This window comes from Rhinopithecus bieti, unplaced genomic scaffold, assembly GCF_001698545.2.
Source record: "Rhinopithecus bieti isolate Rb0 unplaced genomic scaffold, ASM169854v2 scaffold_29830, whole genome shotgun sequence".
NCBI classification, from domain to species: Eukaryota; Metazoa; Chordata; class Mammalia; order Primates; family Cercopithecidae; genus Rhinopithecus; species Rhinopithecus bieti.
The window spans coordinates 1,130,722-1,136,023 of NW_016813163.1; the positions used below are offsets into that span (position 1 = coordinate 1,130,722).

The following is a 5,302-nucleotide window of genomic DNA, read 5'->3' on the forward strand; positions in this document are numbered from 1 at the left end:
AAAAAAAAAAAAAAAAAAAAAAAAAAAAAAAATCCAATGGGAGGCGTGGGAGGTGGCTGGGACCAAGTAAGGGTAAACTTCAAATTTTGGAAGGGGCATAATAAATCCATGTTTCTCTAACACTGATGTCTTTGAACTGTGTACTTAATAACATTTAGAAACAAATTTCTCAAAAGTTGGAAGGAGAGCTCTCGGGAAAATGGTAGCCATCTTAAACTGAAAATGTGGTAATCCACTAATGGTGGCTGGTCATCCACAGCCCATTCAGTCTATGGCACTGGCATCAACAACTGGAGTAAGAACATTGAAAACTTCTGTGCAAATACACACCTGTGTTTCCCTTCTACTTTGCAAAATTAGTAAATAATTATATGCAATTACTACTTTTATAGTCATTTGGGAATTTCATCCCATTTTTTTAAAGGGATGGGTTTTCAGGTTTCAATGCTTAGAAAATCAAACCTTAACATACACCTGCCATGAGGGTACTATCTGATTCCCTTAGATATTTATGCATGTTGAATTAGGTACTTAATTTAATTTAAGCAATTAAATTTTAAGATCTTATTACAGAAAATCCAGGAGAAGAAAAAAATCGATCAGGAATAACACAATATTCTTAAAGAACAAATGCATTAACAAAGACTGTCCTTATTATCATGCATAAGATATTTTTATTCAAAGTCTTACCAATGAGGTAGCAAATCTGCAAATTAATTAAGAGCTTCCCAGAGGACAAATATCTCCAAGGTTTTGGAAAGGAACCTATCACTTATTTACCTAAGCGGGAGGGGCAGAAGCCTAGAAATGAGTTTGTCATTTCAGAAAAGATTTAAGCACTTGAGAAATGCTTGGATAAATTCTACACCTGGAGGGTAAAATTTCAATCGGTATCAGTATAAGCAATAGAACAGAGCCTCACACACTTAAGTCATCTCAGAAAGAGGAGAAGCTCCGGGTTGGGGGATGGAACCTCCAGAAACAAGCACGTACAGGAATTTTTTTCAGCAGTCCTTTCACTATTTAACCAATCTTTGCTGGCTGGATTGGCCACAACACTCTAGACTCAACTTATGTCTTCACCCCACAGAATACACCTTTTCCCTCTTAATTATCCTCATCAGAAACTCAACACAGTTAATTGCCCTCTTCTGCATAATAAATCATTCACATATTTTCAAATGTTAAATTGTCTCAACCTTGAATCCTCTAGTCTAAATATCCTCAATTTTGTATCCTTGCTTCCTAGATCGTGTGCACCACAGAGCAAACTCAACAAATGTTGGTCTTTGCTCTGACCTCTTTCCAAGAGTATCCATCCAAAGCCTCTCTGAACTGTGGAGCTCAGTACTCCAGATACAGCGGTGACTCCCATCACAATCTCTACAAGAGATTTAACTCAAAACTCCAGAAGCTTTCACAGTATCAAGCAAAAAGGTAAGATGCTATAATTTATACCTATTGAAGTAAGAATTAGATAGAGAATTCCAAAAGTCTGAGTACCTTTTAACTTTGCAGTAAAATTTAAGGCACTTCACCTATTATTTTAGGGTTTCATCAGTTTTGAGCACAATATCCATATACCTTTGCCAACAGTTTCTTTTAATGCGTTAGTATAAAATTCCTCACTTGCTATAAAATTTTGGTTGTCAGTTCCAGAAAATAACGGGGAAGGGGAGTAGGTAAAACTGGTTCAAGGCCACTCATCATTTTCCTTTTAAAAGAAGTTTTAACCCTAAATTTTCAGAGTTTTCAGAAGTTTAACCCTAAATTTGCAGCAACAGGATGATATATATGTGTGTGTGTATATATATATAAATGATCCTATGTGTATGTACATACATATACATCATATATATATATATAGCACTTCCCTTTACTGGAATTCTTCCTTAGTCGTAAATTATATTTCAAGTTGGCAAAAAATGTTGATCAGAATTTCAAAAAATTGAAGCATCAAAGTAACCAGCATGGGGTTTTTCAAGTGTGCAGAAAGTTCTCTAAATGCAAAATGTGCTGCCGGCCCACCAAAGGTCCCCTCACCCAAGCAGGCAGTCCGCGGCGAGGAGGGCCAGCATATCCCTTTATGGTCAGAAGGGCAGTGGTGCAAAAGACAATGATTTCAACCAAATATGGTTTGCCTCTCGCCAAATTTTTCGCATGTCCAATAACAATAAGTTCACAAAAATCCAGCCAAGCATTACTTTCCTCCCAAAAGTGCTTCTCAGATTACAAAACAGCTTTGAAAGTTCAGCCTGACAAAACAAATATGGTACTAGGAGGAGAGACCTGGAAGGCAATCACAAAAAGTCTCATTTAAATTCCTGGAAAGCACAGCTTCTCCAAACACAGCTATTCAGCTCTTTGGAAGGCAGCACTTGCGAGAGCCATGAGTTCCGTCCCCCAACACAGAACCGGCAAATCCGAATGAGATGGACGTCACACTCCCTACTCCAAAGAATGCATCAAATATCCACTCTGTACACCGCGGAAAGTAAACCCAAAAGCGGAGTTTGCCGCCTGCCAACTACATTAAGAATTAACACTCGGGTATTTAGGATTCTAAAGATCCCTACTACCCCTAACATTATAGCTACAGAGAACCAGAAATCAACAGAACACACTTTAACCTCTAAGAAGTGCAGTTTTGTGCTGAAGAAAGACAAAAATCTTCACTCCCTTCCAGAGCCAAAAATAAAAGATCACCGTTACTGAGCCACAGGGGCACAACTGTATCCGCCCTTCCCCAAAGTGCAAGCCGTCCTCCTGTTCGCTTCTCCAGAATTTCCTGCTTCTCCCCAAACCACCTTCAATATTCCCCACACACGGGTCTGGCTCCTAAACGCGGAGTGTAACTCCGCGCAGAGCAGCGCGCAGGCTACAGCGCCACCGAGGAAGGTGTCGCCCACCCTTAGCCAGTGCCCTCTCTTACCAGCCTTCTGCCTAAGCCGCGCCGCGAAGCGCAGGACACCGTGCTGCTCGGCGCTACCCCTGGCCGCGCGGCACTGGAGTCCGAGGCGTGCGTGTCACATTTTATTCCCCAGCAGCCGCTCGGGTGCGCGCGCCACGCGCTCCCACACTCACACTGACGCCCGCTAGAGCTGGGACCCCGGCCTGGGGCTCCCGACTCACGCCGCCGAACTTGGGGGCTGCAAAAGGCGAGTGTGCTGCTGGAGTCGTCTTCGAGTCCTCCTCCTACCACTCCAGGGTCTTCGAGCTGCCCCGCGCTCCGGTCCCGGGCGGCCTGCGGGATCACCTCTCCCGAGCCAGCGCTGCTCCACGCCGGCGGCAGCTGCAAGCGCGGGCGGCGGGGCACAGCGGGTGGCTCGGCCTCAAAGCAGCCGGCGGGGGGCTGGTCAGGCTCCGCGCCCGGGCACGCCTCATTGTTCGGGGGCAACGCGGCGGCCGCTCCCGCGGCTAGAGGAACCCGCGGCCCCGAGCCCCGGGGAGAGGCGGCGGCTCCCGGCCCCCGCACGGAGGCTGCGCCGCGCCCCGCCCCTGAGCTCCGCACGCCCTAGAGCCCCCTCCCTCTTCGCCATCCCTTTCATCCTCCCAGATCCAGGCTCACCTAGCGGGCGGGAGCCGCGCACTGGGAAGTTGGGCTGCCCCCTCCCCGCGCCCCCGGACCGACAGCTCGGCCCGCGGGCGAGCGCAGGCGGGGCGCTCCCTGGCTGCGCGCGGATCCCTGCTTCTCGCGGAGAGTGATTGCAGACTTGGGCTGCGTGGGGCGGTGCGGGGCAGCACGGCTGCCTAAAAAGGCGTGTTTCTCCCCGGCCGCCGCCTCCATCCAGCCCTAGTTCTTCCGAGGGTTACCTGCACAGTACCCGCCTGGCACCGCGCCTGGACACCCCCGGGACACTCGGGTCCCGGGCGGCGGCAGGGATGCAGGAATGCGCACAGGCTGTGGGCGGCGGGGAGGGAGTCCGGGCGCCTGCCCCGGCGGAAGTGAGTCTTTATGTACCCTCTCCAACACCTCCCTCCGCCAGCGCCGAAGGCCGGGCTACCTGCGCGCCTGGCAGCCGGCTGGGTGGGGCGCAGGGGAGCGCAGCATCCTCCCCAGCTCGCTCGCTCCCTTTGTTCCTCTCGCTCAGCCAGGCTCCGAGCTACTGCCTGGCCCTCGCTCCCGGAGCTTCTCTAAGGATCTGGGATGGACTTGGGAGCGGGCCACCTTCCATTTGGAAAGGGTCGCTCGCCAAGTCCGGTAACGGTGCTCCCTGGAGACCCCCACCTGCCCGCCCTTCCCCACTGCCAGTCCCCAGCCCCAAGAGGGACGGAAAGTTCTTGGGGTAGCGGCCTGCAGGACACGTGGTGAAGCGGCCTCGGGAGCCAGTGGGCGGCTGCGGGCCGGGCGGCTGGAGCCTGCGGGCGGGGCCGCGGGGAGGTGCAGATCGGGTGTCCGTCTGGTCGCGTGCGGAATGTCCACTTGTCACTGCGGCCCTTGCGTTTTCTAGAGGCGGCGGCAGCTGGTCCTAGGATCCCGAACCGCGCCGCCCTTTGTTTGCTGGTAAATACTCTCCTCTGAACTTCAACGTGGTTCTCCGCGCGCTCCTGGCATTGGGTGCCCCACCCCGCTGGTTCTCTCGCGGACCCAAAAACCTGTTCAGGTGTAGGGGAATGCCAGGCAGATGGGTAATATTGTTAAGGTTGGGCCCATCTCAGGGGGACTGGTTAGTCAGCCCTCACCCCACCCCACACCCTCAATCGCTACAAGGATGCACATTTTGGAGACAGAGATCTTCCTTTAAATGTATTATTTAAAAATCCACAATTACGTTAATTTAAGTAGTTTACGCTTTTTTGGGGGGTGGGGAAGCAATTAACTGGCTACCCAATTCGTTCAGCATTCATTAGTGCCTACCTTGAGCCTGGAACTCTGAGCTAGACAGTGGGCGCCCAAAACTCCCTCAAAGAGTTTACAGAAATGTAAAACAACACGGGAATTAAACTAAAATCGAGTGGGCATAATGCACTGTGTTCAAACAAAAGTGTGGGCTGAAAACGCTTACTCAGTATTTCCCCAATTGTATTAATTATGTCTGACACATGGAATTCTGCGGAAATGCCTGAATGAACAATGTGTTACATAGATTTCTTAAAAAAGAAAAATTATATTTTATAAATGTGAAATAGTGTGGTTAAAAGTGACAAAACAAAACAAAACAAAACAACCTGATAGAGACCCATGGCTGGTGGGGATAGAGAAAGGAAATACTGCATAAAGTCTCACCCTCTTAGTAGCGAGGGGCACAGAGGGGGTTGCAAAGTCTGTGGGCTTCTGTTTCTCTTCTGTATAATGGGTATA

The 5,302-nt window shown here is 49.6% G+C and overlaps 1 protein-coding gene across 5 annotated transcripts in view; it reads right to left on the reverse strand.

Annotated features, from left to right (window-relative positions):
• ST6GAL2 (ST6 beta-galactoside alpha-2,6-sialyltransferase 2) overlaps nucleotides 1–4,069 on the reverse strand; it is a 94,644-nt gene extending 90,575 nt beyond the window's left edge. For 2 of the 5 annotated variants that reach the window (XM_017847743.1, XM_017847747.1), the window contains exon 1: nucleotides 2,933–3,186. The gene's annotated coding sequence lies outside the window, so the exon portion shown is untranslated. Of the gene's footprint in view, nucleotides 1–2,932; nucleotides 3,211–4,004 lie in introns of those variants that run through there. The other 3 variants (XM_017847746.1, XM_017847745.1, XM_017847744.1) reach the window with 3 other exon arrangements.
• Nucleotides 4,070–5,302: the final 1,233 nt, after the last annotated feature.